The sequence below is a fragment of the Heteronotia binoei genome, chromosome 11 (genome assembly GCF_032191835.1).
Source record: "Heteronotia binoei isolate CCM8104 ecotype False Entrance Well chromosome 11, APGP_CSIRO_Hbin_v1, whole genome shotgun sequence".
NCBI lineage: Eukaryota > Metazoa > Chordata > Lepidosauria > Squamata > Gekkonidae > Heteronotia > Heteronotia binoei.
This window is the reverse complement of record NC_083233.1, coordinates 36,326,814-36,344,604: the sequence shown is the minus strand read 5'-3', so window position 1 is coordinate 36,344,604 and position 17,791 is coordinate 36,326,814.

The following is a 17,791-nucleotide window of genomic DNA, read 5'->3' as shown; positions in this document are numbered from 1 at the left end:
GACCAAGTAACAGCCTGGCCGCCGCGTTCTGCACTAGCTGCAGCTCCCGGGTCCAGTACAGAGGCAGCCCCATGTAGAGAGCGTTACAGTAGTCCAGTCTTGAGGTGACCATCGCGTGGATCACCATTGCTAGGTCCTGACGCTCTAGGAAAGGGGCCAGCTGCCTCGCCCGCCTCAGGTGGAAGAATGCTGATTTGGCAGTGGCTGTTATCTGGGCCTCCATTGATAATGAAGGCTCCAGTAAGACGCCCAGGCTCTTTACCCGCTGCGCCGTCTTCAGCGGCGCCTTGTCAAAGGCCGGGAGAGATATTTCCTTCCCCAGAGTGCCATGACCCACATGGAGAACCTCTGTCTTCGCTGGATTTAACTTCAGCCCACTCAGTCTAAGCCACGTTGCAACAGCCCGCAAAGCCCGGTCCAGGTTCCCCGGGGCGGAGGCGGGCCGGCCGTCCATTAGTAGAGAGAGCTGGGTGTCATCTGCGTATTGATGGCAGTTGCGGGCAGATGTAAGTTGCGGGCTCTTCTCTATTCCTGCATGTGTGGTGCTTGATTCAAATCAAGTCTGATACAGGTCTACAAAGGGATCTTCAGTCTTCCTCCCCTGCACCAGCTTGAAATAGTTCACGGGGTGCTGAAGACACAAGCCTAGCCCTGAGATAAATGTGAGCTTTCCCACAGCCCTTTTGCTTGTAAGCCATCAGGGAAATGTGGTTTTCCCTTTATAATAAATCCTTTAACTTAGAAAAAATATCACACCTGAGTTTTGGGTTGATTCACCTTTCACATATCTGTATCACAATCCATTTGTGCTACAGGTTTAGTTTCCCTCTCGCTATTGGGATTTCTTTTGCTCATTATATAGAAAGGTTATAAAAGAACCAGAGAAAGGTGCTTTGTTGCTGTTGTCTGTTTTGTTTGAAAACAGGCCACCAGGGTTTGGGTTTTTTGTAGAAAAAGCCCAGCAGGAACCTATTTGCACATTAGGCCACACCCCCCTGATATCACAATTGGTTCACACAGGGCTTTTTTGTAGAAAAAGCCCAGCAGGAACTCATTTATTTATTAGGCCACACCCCCTGAAGCTAAGACAGCTGGAACTGCATTCCTGCTCAAAAAAAGCACTGAGCCTTACAGAAGACAGCTGGGTCAGGAGGAGGTGAGGTGGGCATTCAGGCAAAAAAGGAACTCTACACGTACATAAGTATGCTGAGATAAATACATCCTCTGGGCAAGTTCGATGTGTTACCTGATAATTTGGCTCTGCATACTGACTCTCCAGAGGCCATCATATATAGTCACTACCCTCAAATTATTATTTAGAATATTTCTATGCTGCCACTTCAGAGTCCTGCTTAAGGCAGCTTACAGTTAAAAACACACACTATAAAAAGCCATTAAAAACATTAGACCTAAGCAGTATAAAAACTGGCCATAAAACAGAAGCAGACAATTTAAAAGCTGATAAGATACACCCAAATTCAAAGCCTAGCTGAAAAGATGTGTTTTGGCCTGGCACATAAAAAAAAGCAAAGCAGGCAGCAGGCACACCACCTCAAGGGGGAAGGTGTTCCAAAGGCAAGGTGCCACCACAGAAAATGCCCAGCCTCTAGTCACCACCCACCTGAGCTCTGAAGGTGGAGGCACAGAGAGACAGGCTTGAGAGGCAAATCTTAATTGGCGGGCTGGATAGTATGGGAGGAGATGGTCTTCCCAAATGGCCTGTGGGTGCATACATTTCCCAGGCTACTTAATGGACACTTTCTGCCATCTTGATCTTAGTCACTCCTCTTTGAAATAGCCAGAATCAATTTCTAAACTTTCATTTGAGATGGAGTAGAAGTGGGACATAATAAAAATGAATGTCCTGTAAGTACTGGTCCATAGCTACATTCTTTCTCTTCCAAGCAATACCAATTTAGTACCACCTCCTTCCATTTGCAGCCCTACCTCTTTTTTCAAGAGTGTCTTTTCCTCACTCTGATTTTGCATTTAGAAGGATAATTTGCTTCCAAGAAGATGACAGGTTTTGCAGAACACTGAGTATGGGGAAACTCTTTGCTCTTGCATTACATCCCCTGAGAGTATTTCATGTCCAGTTTTGTTGTATTTTGTTGGTGCTCTCTTGTATGATGGTACCAGCTTACTTTCACCATACAGATGGGGGTGGGTATGTGTATGCATATAAATATACAAAAGCAAACCAGGAATTGCAAGTGCTTCCTCCCTTGGTCAGAATTCAAATGGTCAGATGTACTAGTTAACAAATCAAATACTAGTTAACCATTGCAGGCTTGTTGCTCCCCTGTGCTTTAAGCCAGCTGTCTGCCTTTTAAAAAAGCATGATGTGTGTATTTGTTACACATACACATACGAAAAAATGAATTTTAAAATAGGAAAAATGCTGTTGGCTTTGTGATGGTGACACTAGTCACAGCCAATCAGCACTGTGCACTGCTGGCATCGGCAGAAAACACCCAGAGCTAGTTTCCCCCGAGCTTCTTGTGTGAGAGAAGAGTGTATGTTTGCAAGAAAATGGTAGATCTGGTTCCCCAATGAACTCTTGGCTCAAATTACACACTCCCATACACATCCCTGAACTGTTCTCAGACCGTGCTTGCCACCTGTTCCTTCTTTCAAACAATTGCTTATTTAGTATTAAAATGTAGTGTGCCTTTGTACCATAATTGCAAAAACAAGTTAATTGAATACATAACTAGAATATACTTTTCCTTGTGAAGTACTGTTCATATTCTCTCTGACACAAAGTCATTTTCTTACAAAGTGTTCCTCAGAGTCAGGTGTGGACTGGTCACTTAACTTGCAGTGAAATTTTTCAGTGGGCTGCTATCCTGGAGGCCACAGGTAGGCAAAATCAAACACAGCCAGTAGACCTGACAGCACTGCAAGAGACTTCAGTTTGGTGTAGTGGTTAAGTGCATGGACTCTTATCTGGGAGAACTGGGTTTGATTCCGGAATCCTCCACTTGCACCTGCTGGAATGGCCTTGGGTCAGCCATAGCTTTCATAGGAGTTGTCCTTGAAAGGGCAGCTGCTGCAAAAGTTCTCTCAGCCCCACCTACCTCACAGGGTGTCTGTTGTGGTGGGGAGGGGGAGGTAGAGGAGGTTGTGACCGCTCTGAGATTCAGAGTATAGGGCAGGATATAAATCCAATATCATCATCATCTTCATTGCCAGCTCACCAGTTTGCTGGAAAAGGCATTCGGTGAGCCAGTAGTGCTACAGGGTCTGAGCTGTTTGGTTTGCTATTGGGCCATTTTCATTTTGCAGCCCTCGCCTGCTCAGAACCCACCTTTATTTGGGGAAATTTTCTGCTTTTGTGGATTACCTGGAAATCAGTCCATTATTGTCTGCTAATCTGGAAGCTTCTTGTGGCCAAGCCTATAAAAATTCCCCTTGCGCTAATTTAGAGCAGTAATAAGCAAGGTTTTTCCAAGCTTGTGGACAAGCTTTATTGTGGAATAAAGCTTTTCCTGTGTGGACATTCTTAAGGCAAAATGGTGCAGAACCAGTGAAGGAGGGAAGTTTTCCAGTTTAGTCAGGACAGGGTCAAGACTTGAGCATGTTACCAGTAGGGAGGAAGAAGCTCAGAGCCTAAAAATTTACTGTGTTCAAAATGGAAGGGACGGGAACAATAAGTCTTCAGGAGAACAGAGCAACACCGCAATTTGTCATGAATGGTAAGAGCCTTTGGTCACAGCTACTTTATACAATTATTCTTCTAAGGGTTATTATGAAAATCAGCTGCTGAAGGTAATTGCTACTTGTCTCTGTTTCACTATTGTGCCCTCTTTTAAACCATCCACTTCCTTTCAAACCATCTCCTTCAGTTTCTAATTATTCTGGAATGGATTCTCCTTTGGTGGGGTCGTCTTTTTGTACAGACAGAACCAACAGAGGCAGCAGTCTCTGGCCATCTGTGTGTGTATATATTAAGTAATGCCTTTGAATATCTGCACTCCAAGGCTTCACCATCAGATTTAATTTAACCTTCCAATATGTTAACCATACGCTGAAGAACCAGAACAAAGCCAAGCTACTCTTACAGGGCACTACTCAGGCAGGACAGCAGAAATGCTTCCCCTCTGCCTGCACTTCTTTCAGACCGTATGAAATTCACTCTTTTCCTCTCTGTGGTTCAATCAACAAAGACATGGAAGTTGTTCTGTAACAGAGCCATCATCTCTGTTGAAGAAGACTACAGATTTATACCCTGCCCTTACAATCTCCTATATCTTCTCCCCCCACAACAGACACCCTGTGAGATAGGTGGGGCTGAGAGGGCTCTCACAGCAGCTGCCCTTTCAAGGACAACTCCTGCAATAGCTATGGCTAACCCAAGGCCATTCCAGCAACTGTAAGTGGAGGAGTGGGGAATCAGACCTGGTTCTCCCAGATAAGAATCTGCACACTCAGGCCTTGAATTCAGCAGCAGCAGCTCACAGGAGCACATCTGTACAATGACAATGTACAAAGGAAGTACCCACACATATGCTCCCTTCCAGTGGCTGGCAACATTCAGAAAACAGTATACCTGATCACAGGGAGAAAGAACTCATGCACGAACAGTTCCTTTGCAGCAGATGGGCAGACATGTTGGTCTGAAATAGTAGAACAAAGGTGCCACGAAAGGTGGCACCTTGAAGGCCAATGAAGTTTTATTCAAGGTGTGCACACAAAAGCTCACACCTTGAATAAAACTTAGTTCCTCTGCACATTCACACTGTGCAGACGAGTTGGCAATCACCTGGAGGCAGAGCCAGAGAGCTTGTGTCTGCTGCCCCTCCCCGAGCATCAAGTCAATGTCATGCGTAGGCGTCACACATAAGAGGGCTTTTGTGGAAATGAGTTCAACGTCTGATTAAATATTAGGCAGCAGTTGGTCTTCACTGAATTTTCTGACCTTCCAGAGCCATTCATTTGGCAGGATCAAACTAGCCAGGGTTTTTTTTTTTTTGTTCAAGAACAAGTTCTGACTTTGTCCCATAGTTATTAACAATTCTCTGCTTTAACTGCAGTGAAAGAACCAGACATTTAGCTAGCTGCAGCTGCTATGTGCTAAAATGGAGCTGTGTGCGTACAAAATTTTGCCCACATGGACATCAGGAAGTCCACATAGTAATCTGGGCATGATTTGTTTGGCTGTATTTTAGCACTGGCTTGTTGAATGAAAGGGAACAAATGAAAGGGAACAGATTGCACTCTTCCTCCAAATGGATTGATTCCAAGTGATTCTTAAGTTTGGTGGTTTGCAGAAGGTCCATGTGGCTCAGGTGCCTTTTTACTATTAAGCCTCTAAAGACTGTCAAACTGGTCCCTCTCCCCCCAAAAAACTTTGTTTACTAAAGCATTAAATGGAAAAAAGCTTTAGACTTCCTATCCCAAGGTCTCTCTCTTTACATCTCCAGTCAATTTCATTTCAGGCTGATGGTTCCTCTCCTCTTTATTTTGTTTGCATGCAGCACTGAAATCCTCCTCCCCACCCCTGCACTGGGGATGCTGCCATTTGCCTCCTCTCCAATCCCCCTTTCAAATCAATAACAACAAGGAACTAAACGTTTTGCAGCTCCTTTAAAACTTACCCCCTTGTTTGAATTTTTTATTCAGCAGTCTGAGACTAGCAATAGTCTCATATGACTAAACTCATGCTGCAAATAAATAAATATTTTAAATGAGGGGAAAACGGAGCTTGTACACTGATATGGGTGGAAGGTGGTGGAAGGTGCAGAGTGGATGGAACAACCTTGATGTAAGCAGGGTGTGACCTTCAAGGGGCAGCAAAAGGGTGGGGGGAAATCAGAGGGAATCTGTACACTTTTGCATTACCTTCGACTTGGAAGTAAAATGAGGGCAGAAAGCACAAAAGCACTCTCAGAAAATCCAGGGAAACAATGACCAGAAAGCAAACTGGGCACTGAAGGGAGGAAAATCAATGCAGAACAACAACAAAAAACTTGAGGGCATGCATGGTAAAAGTAAGGGAAAACACCCTTGCACAATGGACCTATAAGACTTTCCATTTCTCAAGAGTCCCTGTGGTGGGAGTTTATTACTATCCGATATATTTTTATGTGGAGACCATGAAAGTTAAATATTTCTGTGTGTCTGTTTGAATCTAAAGAAATAAATAGCACTGAATAAAGCACCTAGTACGTTTTTTAAAAACAAGGTAAGTGCTATTTTTACACTCAGAAATGTATAATTTACTTTTACAGCTAGGCTAGAAAGAGGAGCAAGTGTCTGATTTATCCATTAATATGTTTTTAAAAAAATCAAACCATAGAACAAATGCTTTTCAAATAGACAGCTTTAGTGCAGTTTAACTTTGAACATATAAAAGAATATAGAGTTGCCAGCCTCCAGGTAGGGCCTGGAGATCTTCTGGAATTACAATTAATCTGCAGACTATGAATATCCATTTCCCTGGATAAAACGGTAGATTTGGAGGGTGTGTTGTATGACATTATACCCTGCTGATATCCCTTTCATTCACAAATCCACCCTCACACCTCCAGGAATTTTCATCCCCGGAGTTGGCAAACCATCCTCCTTCTCCCCTGCTTCTGAAGTCTTTCCTCCCCTCCATGCTGATATCTACACTGCCAACTCTGGAGGAATGGTTGTCCCCCCACTTCTTTTTGTGTGTGTGGGAGACTAGCTTTCACTTAACTTGATAGAAAGGAATGTTCTCATTTGCAATCCACTACCTGCAGTCTGAAAGACTAGCTTTCACATAATGTGATAAAATCCATAACATCTTTACTACTGGTCACAATACAGTGTATACTAGAGGTGGCCAAACATGCCATCCATGGGAGGGGCAGGGTATAAATTAACAGAAATAAATAAATAAACAACATAAGAGCCACATAGAATAAACATCAGATGTTTGAGAGCCGCAAGGGAGGGAAGGAGGAAGATAGATAGGGATAGATAAGGAGAGAGAGATATGTGGGGAAAAAGCAACTTTAAGTGCATTCAGGGGTCATTTTGTAGAAAAATAGGTGGTGGAGCTCATTAGCATAACTCTTTAGCCTATGTCCAAAAGCAACCTGATGCAAGAAAGAAGAGCCCAGGTGAACGAGACCTGCTTGGGCTGGCTAGAGATCCAGCCAGCCCAAGCAGGCCTCACTCACCTGGGGCTCTCCTAGGTCACCGCCCCCTAGTCAAAAGGCCATAGCTATCGCAGGAGCTGTCCTTGAAAGGGCAGCTCCTGGGAGAGCTCTTTTAGCCCCACCTACCTCATAGGGTATCTGTTGTAGGGGAAGAAGATATAGGACACTGTAAGCCACTCTGACACTCAGATTCAGAGTGGAGGGCGGAGTGTAAATCCAGTATCAACCGCCTGCTCCTCATATAAAATAGATAATTATTTTACAGGCATTTATAATCAAGATCACAGAAAAGGGAGGGGGCAAGAGGAGAAGCTGCAACACAGAAAGATGTGTTGAAAATCCCTCCTGCCTGAAGAAGTCAATCCAAGAGGCTGTTTGCAAATGTCACATACTGCTAAGGATAGGCTTAAGGGCCTATTGTGTGTCAGTAGCTGGTCACCCTCGGTGATAACTCAATTTCATTCTATGGGAAGCTTGTTTTCCTCTCTCCAAGACAGAACTGCAAGTAAAGGGAAGATTTTTTTAAAGCCACAAGAATTCTAAAAGGCTTTTCTATATTTCTTTTTTAATGGCTAATTCTGCCTTATATCTACCTTTTTTCTCTTTTTAGTGGGGAAGGAAGATGAATTCAGAGGATTTTTCTGATGAGTAAACAGAACCAAGCTGCTAAGAGGCTTGTATCTGCATTCCAGTGCTTTCATTCAAGAATTAGGAGGAGTTTTCACTTTTCTCCTATATGTTTGCTGCAACCTCTTTGAAGGATTGTTTTCACACTCCCGTAAAGGGTTGCAAGCCTCCAGGTGGTAGCTGAAGATCTCCTGGAATTACAGCTGGTGTCCAGATAACAGAAATCAGTTCCTCTGAAGAAAATGGCTACTTTTAAAGGTGGACTGTATGGCATTATAGCCTGCTGAGATCCCTCTCTTCCCCAAACCACACCTTCCCCAGGCTTGCCTGGAATTTCCTGACCCTGAGCTGGCAACCCTAATATGAGAGTCAGTGAATAACAGTTTAAATGTGCATGCACACAAAAGCTTATATACAAAATTAAACTGTGTTGGTCTTGAAGGTGATACCAGATACCAACTTTGTTCTGTTGCTTCAGACCAACACAGCTGTCCACCTGGATCTACCCTTAGAATGTGTAACTCTATTTAGGATTACTCTACAAGAGATGAAGTTTGGAATCATGAAGCTTGCAGGTTCAGATCTTACCTCTGTCGCTGCAAGGTCTTAAACAAGACATTCCTTTCCAGGAATTATACCAGATTTGACAACTCTAGAATGAATTGTAAATACGCATCTACATCAGATTGCCATGATTCCCATGGATATACTTTCTACCATTTAATAAGTGAGAAGGAGTGCATTCACTTGAAACTCTCCTGTACCAAGAATTACTGCAGTATGTCTGCTGTATGAATGGCCAGCTCCTCAGGGTTACTATAAGGCTGGCAATATGTTTGAAGCTCTTGAAACACATGGAAATGATAAACAAATGTGATGTATTATGATTGTGTATGATTTTCTGAAGGAGTTTTACTTTCTGCATATTCTAACCAGGCAACTCAGTTGGTGTCAGTTTTTATTTTGAAAGAACAGAGAGGTTCCATTGACTAACAGCATGCTGTGGCTACCTTTACAATGCCCCCCACTGGGATTTACCTTAAAAAGTTTGATGATCATAAGAGAAGCCATGTTGGATCAGGCCAATGGCTTCAGACTAGAGCTTTAATCCTGGTTTAACTCTGTCTCCAAACCGACTTTCTGCACTAGAATAATAGAATCAGAGAAACCAACTTTATGACTCTATGATTCTATGGTTTTAGTGTAGAAAGGCAGTTTGCGGACAGAGTTAAACCAGGATTAAAGCTCTAGTGCGAAATTGGTCTCTATGGCCAAAAACCCCAGACATCTATCAATGGGGTCAGGACACTAGAAGACCGCCCACTGTGGCTCCCCAAGCACCAAGAATATAGAGCATCATTGCCCCAGACAGGGAGTTCCAACAATACACTGTGGCTAATAGCCACTGATGAACCTCTGATCCATATGTTTATCCAATCCTCTCTTGAATCTGTCTGTGCTTGCAGCTGCCACTACCTCCTGTGGCAGGACCAAATCTACATGTTTTTTGAGGGGGGGGGGAATTTAAAAATGGCGCTCCTTTATGGGCCATTCTGTCTTATGGTCCCATAGAATACAATGGACTCCATACTAAATTTGGCACCCCCCCCATCAGCGTCCGGGGCAAGCACCCCCCTCTATCCCCCCCCCCCAGATCCGGCCCTGTCCTGTGGCAGTGAATCCCAAGGCTTTTTTTGAACAGGAACGCACAGGAATGCAATTCCAGCTAGCTTGGTGTCAGGGGTGTGGCCTAATATGCAAATGAGTTCCTGCTGGGCTTTTTCCTATAATAAAAGCCCTGGTGAATTCCATGTGTTAATCACCCTTTGGTAAAGATGTACTTCCTTTTACCAGTTCTAACCTGACTGCTCAGCAATTTCATTGGATGTTCATGAGTTCTCGTATTGTGAGAAAGGGAGAAAAGTACTTCTTTCTCTGCCTTCTCTGTCCCATGCATAATCTTGTAAACTCACCCCTCAGTTGACATTTTTCCAAGCTAAAGAGCCCCAAGTGTTTTAACCTTTCTTCATAGGGAAAGTGTTCCACCCCTTTAATCATTCTAGTTGCCCTCTTGAAACACATGGAAACGATAAAGAGGTTGTGGGGCCTGCATGGGATCCTTGTGAGAAATATTGCCCACTAGGATTGCTTTTTCACAGACTGTCTGTTCTACATGAGATGGTTTAAGCAAAGAGTGTGCAGCTGTCCTAGTATCACTCAATGAGCTTCAATGGCACAGTATGGATTTAAACCTGGATCTCCCAAATCCTAGTTGGATGCTCTAACTACTATACCATTCTGGCTCTAATTATGTTGCACATCTGTAGAAGTTCCAGATGGCTAAGGTGTAGCCTTAAGAGCTTCCAGTTGAATTGGTTGCTTACAAAATTAGTCACCCAGCCCCAAATACCTGGAACATATGAAGAATGTAATAAAACAACACCATAACTTTATACTCTTTAGAAAAACCTTAAGGTTGGTTCACACATGATTGTAAATCCCTTTCTACACTTGATTACTCAGGGCGGCGTCTCACATGCACAAGGCTCAAATATACCTTTCAGACAAAGGGTAACAGGACTATCTGGACAGAGAGGAACCTCGTTTGTGTTGGTGAATCCACTTCATTCTGAATTCTTCCAAACTTTTCAAAACACATTTTATAACCATTGTGCTTACCTGTCTGGTTTCCACCAACCCTGGATCCAAGCAGCTCAAATTCTCAGTGAAACAGGTCTAGCAGAGCTACTGAAGAGTAGGAAAACTGCCCATCCAAGGTGCTACAGGAACTGCTCTGCTACAAATACAGAACTAAGATGTAAAGCACAGAACTGCAGGTTTTTATGCCTGGCCCTACAGCTCCACCCCTTCCTATGGTTTTAGTGGAGTTGATCCTGGTCATACTTAAGTCCTCCACATAGTGCCAAGTTAATTCTCCCTATACTGGTGTGAGGTTTAGATGGAGCTTGCTGCCTCCTTGGGGTACAAGTCTAGAGCTGTGGGGCTTGTACCTCTGTCTCCAGGATTCAGCAGGACAACCCACTGGTATTACTGCCCTAATGGGCTTCTCAGAATCCTATTTTGGGAGCATTTACTGCTGCTCCCCAGAGGTTGTGTGGCCTGCATGGGATCCTTGTGAGAAATACTGCCCACTAGGAATGTTTTGGGAAGTACTGAAAAGCCATTCCATTTCCCAGAAGTTTGAATGTGGTACGTGTTTTAGGTATCTTTTGTGTGTGTGTGTGTGTGTGGGGGGTTAATTTGGGATCTTATTTAATGCTGTGTGATTTAATTTGTTGTTAGTTAGTCAACCTTGAGCCACCAGGAAAGCTGGGCACAGGTAAAATAAATTGATATTCTTTTCTCCAGGAATTTTGATAATATTAGTTGTATGAAGGGAAACAGACAGTGGGATATAGGGAAACAGTACCCTCACCATGTTAAGCTTCCTAGCATCCTTTGAAGGGGGTAATCTATAATAGTAAAGAACAACAATAAAAATCTGCCTCCCTCCAGAAGTGTCTTCTTGTAGTCCCTCATGTAGGGTTGCCAGTCCCCAGTTGGGAGCAGGGGATCTGCTGATTTGGAGGCCCTTCCCCCACTTCAGGGTCATCAGAAAGCAGGGAGGGGTAGGGAAATGTCTGCTGGGCACTCCATTATATCTTGGGGAGACTGATTCCCATAGGGTATAATGGAGAATTGATCCATGGGTATATGGGGCTTTGAGGGGCTTGTTTTTTGAGGCAGAGGTGCCACATTTTCAGCATAACATCCAGTGCCGCTCCTCAAAACACCCTCTGCCCCAGTTTCAAAAAGATTGGACCAGGGGGTCCAGTTCTATGAGCCCCCCCAAAAGATGCCCCTATCCTTCATTATTTCCAAATAGAGGGAAGGCATTTAAAAGGTGCACGGTCCCTTTAGATCTGATGGCCAGCCGGAACTCCCTTCAGAGTTCAATCATGCTTGTCACACAGAGTTCAACCATGCTTGCTCCTGGCTCCACCTCCAAAGTCTCCTGAATCCACCCCCAAAGCCCCAAGATATTTGTTGAGTCAGACCTGGCAACTCTATCCCTCATCAGCTTTTTCTAAAAGTTATGCTAGGGTACACTCTTTAGCCATTCACAGGCCTCTCTTCCCTGAATTTGCCTAAGAAAGGTCCCATAAAAGCCAGCTCAGCTTGTGGCTCTCGCTATGTCCTGTTGTGGTATAAAACTGTTAACAAGTTTCAAGAGTTAAAAAATGCCCTTCAGTGCAGCTAAGAGTTATCTCTTGAAAAAAAGATGTCTGCCAGTTTCTCCGCATTACATTTCTAACTCATCGAAGTACAGGGACTGAAATGGTGGACAATGGTCAAGTTATTGCAGTGCCAAGTGCAGCCACTGTCTGTCTTTGGCGAGGGAAGTCAAATGCCACTCTGACGCCTTTCCACCAGAGACCAGACCGGGATCAACAGCTCCTTTTGCAAACCCATTAGACGGTAATTACATTGGGCTCTCAGCCCATTGCTCAACTTGGCAGGATTGAAACCTCTGCGTTGGAGGCAAAGAGGCCTGTGTTGTTTTTTATCCTGTTAGGACTGGCTTCAGCCAAGTCCCTCCTGGATGGACTTAATGAAATGGATTTTGCCAATTGTTACTCAGCTCCTGGGAAGTCCTGTCATGTAGCTTGAGTCCTCTCTGACCACGTTCTGTGATGTCCGCTTGATATCTCCTATTACAATTCATTACAAATCATTTTTGCTTTTAGAACTGAGGCCAGCAGATTCCTTCTGGAGAAGAACAAATCCTGATACTGACTGTGAATCATCAGTTATCTGATACAAAACTTGAAAATATCTGTGGTGTGTGTTTGGACACAAGGAGGCCAACTTTAATTTACTAATTGCATGTAGAGATTTTGCAACTGAGATTTTTATCCTAACTACTGAAAAGAGAAACCTGTGACGACCTTTCTCAAGAGAAAGTGACTGAAGTCACAGATAGCTCCAGACTTTGAAGGGCTCTTGTAAGACGCCATCACGTTCTCCAGCTGGCCTCCTCCCCGACCCCTTGCACAAAGTGAGTGACCTTGCAGGGGTTGTTGCTATGTGGAGAACTGTAGCACTTAATGTATGTTTCTCCCTTGGGGCAGCAATAGCAGTGGAAGTGTGCTAAGCGAGTGTGGGGTAGGCTCTGTGAGTGATGGACAGGCTCTGAGAGACCCAGATTCAAATCCCTACTCTGCCAGGGAAGTTTTCTGAGTGATGTTAGGCCACTCACTAGCGAGGTGTAGTGGTGAAAAGTAGTGGGCTCTAATCTGGAGAACCAGGTTTGATGCCCCACATCTCACTGCTGGGTGACTTTGGATCAGTTACAGTTCTTCAGAACTTGCTAAGCCCCACTTACCTCACAAGGTGTCTGTTCACCTCTCACCCGGGGAGAGGAAGGGAGGGAGTTGCTTTGAGACTCCTTAAGGTAGAGAAACTGCAGGATAAAAATGTACTCCTCTTCTTTACATATGCTCAGCCTAACCATCCTCACAGAGATGTTGTGAGAACAAAATTGAGAAGTGTATGATGACATTAGTTGCTTAGAGTCCTTGTTGGGAAGAAAGGTGGGGTATAAATGAAGTAAATAAATAAGTGGATCCCTAAAAGGATTGGCAGCAGTCACCCTGAGGGAGACAGGTAATCAGAGAGCAACTGTACAGTGGTAGGGTGATGAAGGTAAACAGATTGCTCTTCTCGAGTCCCAGCAATGCTGACTTCTGAGGCAAATGACCGAAATACATAACTCATGTGTGTGAGTGTGTGTGTATGTGAGGGGGGGGGCTATACGGCTATACTGTGGGCCAATTGGAAAGACTGTGGCTGAATTTGGCTCTCGTATGCCAGCTGACTCTTCTTAGCTTTGCTCAGTTAGTGAGACATGTAAGCAGCAAATTTCACAGATGTGTTCTCCATAAGCAGAACATTTATATCACACAAGACTTGCCCATGATATTTCTGTGGATGTACATCTAACTGCAAGTGTACAGACATACTGGAAAAAAAAAATAGTAAGTGGAATATCATGCAATGACAGTGATAAGTGTGTTGGACTAGACCTAGGGAAATTTGGGGACTCAAATTCCCGCTTTGCCACTGAGTGACCTTGTCACGGATGTCATCTTTCAGCTTGACCTACCTCACAATGCTAAAATGGAGATGGGGAGGTATACTCCTGCAGCTCCTCACATAACAGAACCATGTCTAGCTGCTTTTCACCCCTCCACAGGAAATGGGAGCTAATCTCTCCCAAACAGAGTTGGAGGTAGAGGTCTCCTAGAGGAAGGGGCAGGGGGCAATCTCCACAGTTTGCTTCTGAATGGCAGCAGCTCAGGAGTTAGGGGCCATTGGCCCTTGGCAGCTGCCAATGATGCTGACGCCTGACCCATACCAGTTCTGGATGAGGTTGTGAGGGAGAGAGGAAGATCATTGAATCATCCTATTTTTTTTTTTTTGCTTTTAATTCACTTTTATACCAGGCTATGCAAACAGGATGGAAAATGTACATCAAAATGGGTTAAGAAATAACAAAAAGTGAAAAAAAAGAAAGAGAAACATGTCACTGAAACTGTAACTAATAAATAGGTAGGCGTGTCAGTGCACGGCCCATACATATCTGTGTTTGAGAGAGAAAGGGACACATTATGAGTAGGCCCAGGGAATAAATGCATGCGTATTTTTCCAGGGCACATCTTCAATTTGGTAGGGATCCTATATACGACTTGAAGGGGGAACCATGTGAACATTACATCTTTTTTGATATTTGGGGTGCTAGATCTGCTCAGCTAAAGCTGCTATATTGATGTGATGCCTTCCACTTTCTTTAGCAACTATCATTTGGTAAGGCATCTTTCAGGATCTCACAATGCATTTTTTGACTGTGGTATATATCTGCGCTAGTTACCCACCTGAGCTTTCAGAATGGAGGGCCCATAAATGGTAATAAATCTGTCAAGGCAGTAGCAAGAAAATAATTTATTGAAAACTTCTAGCCCAACAGGGGCTACAATGATATGCTATTAATTTTAATTTTTTCTAAAAATCTGCTTTACTTGTGTAAATGATTTTTAACGGTCAGGTCCAGATTTTGCAGAGGCACTGGGGCGTACACCCCCCCCACAAGCACACAGTTCCATTAAATGAAGTTCTTTCATGTACCTCTCCCAGCATGAAATGGGAGGTTGTTCTAGGCGCCCTGGGCAGCACATAGTCCAGCATCTCTGCAGGGTTGAAGTGGATGGAACTCATATCTCTGTTTGGCGGTAGTTCTCTGTCAGGCCATGGCAGAAGCCCTTCTGATGCTTCACACTGGCCCTAGGATCTAGGCATTCCACCTATTCAATCATGGATGTAGGTACATGGCTATGTATAGATGTGCTTATGTGAACCAGTGGCATGTGCCCATGTGTTTGTATGGACACAATTGCAAAGAAGTCCTAAAGCTTGATGGATGACTTCAGATATAAAATAATCCAGGTGATTTTTATGATGCCTTATATCTACCTAGACCCTGGCTCCAAGAATCATAAAGTCTGCTCTGTCTTCTGTGCTATAATGACTCTGGAGGCCGCTCAGCCAATTCCTGTTGCCTCGTTCCTCCAAGAAAGACAACTCCAAGGCTCTTGCGAGTGCCTATAATTCACCAGTCCATCTGGAGACAGAAAGTGACTTTGCTGGGTTCAGCAATATCTCTGGATCTGATCTATAGACTTTGCTTAGCTCTTGGGGGACACAGGATGCAGAATGTTCTTTTTTTGGTAACACATATTTTGACTACCCAGTGGGGAAATGATTAGTGGGCCCAAAGGTTATGTGAGCTGCCTTTTGCAATAGGGATGTGTTATTTTGCTGATTCCTGCAGATTTTGATAATGTTCCCTCACCCAGTTACACCATCTGACTTTGGTCTATGCCAGCATCGTGTGTCAGAAGATCTGTTGCAACAATTCAGTACTGTTTGCCTTCCTTTGCAGTCTTCCCTGGTCTGAGACTCATGGCTGAATGTATTTTACAGCCATCGGGGCAGATGAACTAATAACAGGCAACCATATCTCTAGGTGGCTTTAAATACCTGTGTCCTTTGCTTAGAAATGTCCCTCTTCTGTATTTCAAGGGGGAAAATACAGTTCGTGCCTTGACAAAACCTCCTGCAGTGATATCACACTAGCACAAAGGGACACAATATGTTGGCAGCCATGGGTCAGCATTACATTTTAAATAATATTTAAATAATTAGTAATGATGCCACAACATTTGGTAAGGATCACAATTAGGGGGTGGGTTTACAGAGAACTGAAGATAGTTTGAAAGGGGAATTTCTGCTTGCTTTGGGAACAATTTTTTAAAATAAATTCTTTCCAAATTCAGAGAAGGACCATGCCTTAAGCGATAGACTGTACATTTTGCATACAGAACTGGGCTTGGTCCTTAGCAGGGAGGAGGAAGAAGACATTGGATTTATATCCCACCCTCCACTCTGAATTTCAGAGCGGCTCATAATCTCCTTTATCTTCCTCCCCCACAACAGACGCCCTGTGAGGTGGGTGGGGCTGAGAGGACTCTCACAGCAGCTGCCCTTTCAAGGACAACCTCTGCCAGAGCTATGGCTGACCCAAGGCCATTCCAACAGGCGTAAGTGGAGGAGTGGGGATTCAAACCCGGTTCTCCCAGATAAGAGTCCACACACTTAACCACTACACCAAACTGAATTAAGCTTTGTAAAACAGATGGTTTAAAGAAAACTTACCTATCTATTTTCTCTTGAGTTGAGTATCTCACTAGATCACATGGCTGATTTGTTTGCAATTCAAAATGGACAAGAGCCTTAGTCCCTTGTTACATCCTACATATACATGCATGCATCAGTTTAGACCTTGGCAAACATTATGTTGAGTTGCACTGAATGTATGGTTGACGAGATAAGAAAAGAAAGAAGTCTTAACAGAGGAAAAACACTGAAATGTACAAACCTTTGCAAATGCTGATGATAACCATCCTACACTATAAAAAAATAAAAGAGAAAAGTGTTGTAACATGACTTGGGGGTACAATGTTAGGGTCGCTGTTATGGCTGCCTCATTACATTCATGGTAATTGTTGCAGCATTCTCCTGTCTCATACAGATATCTCTGCACTGATCCATTGCCTCTTGTGGTAGGTATGCATTTTACAAAATGGCTCAGGCTGTTAGCAGATGCCCTTGCCATATGTTGAAGCCCTGTCTGGGTATGATGATGATATTGGATTTATACCCCGCCCTCAACTCCGAAGAGTCTCAGAGCGGCTCACAATCTCCTTTACCTTCCTCCCCCACAACAGACACCCTGTGAGATGGGTGGGGCTGGAGAGGGTATATTCAAGATTAAATTGCATTCCTGCTCTAAGAACCCCAGCATATTTTGAGAATCACGTAGTAGAACTGTCTGTCCTTCCCAGTTTGGGAAGAGGCCATAGCTCAGTGATAGTCCCAGGTTCAATCCTCTTTTATTTCCAGTGAAAGGGATCTTAGGTAGCTGGAGTTGGCCGCTGCCAGTGGATTAGATGAAGCAACGGTTTAAAGCAGTATAAGGCAGCCTCCTAGGCTGTGATCACACACACTAAATAATAATGTGCTAGATCTTGCCAGTTCACACTGTAAAATGCAGTTGGAAAGTGCACTGAAAGTGGATTGAAAGTGCATTATTTAGTGTATGTGATCGCAGCCTTACAGTTGCAATATTTGCCTAATCCAAACCGATTGCTCTCACTCTTGCATACAAACTAAATAAGGCACTTTCAATCTGCTTTGCAACTGGATTTTACCATGCGAAATGGCAAAATTCGATTGCAAACACTTGCTGAAGTGGATTGAAACTGCATTATTTAGCAAGTGTCAAAAAATACTGAGTAAGTAATGCTTCAGAATCAGATTATCCTCTCTGTGCCAAAAGAAGCTTGCCCAGCTCTGTTTGTGTGTTTTAGGCGGCTGCTCAAAGGACAATTGTGAGGCCACCTTTAAAAAGTTGG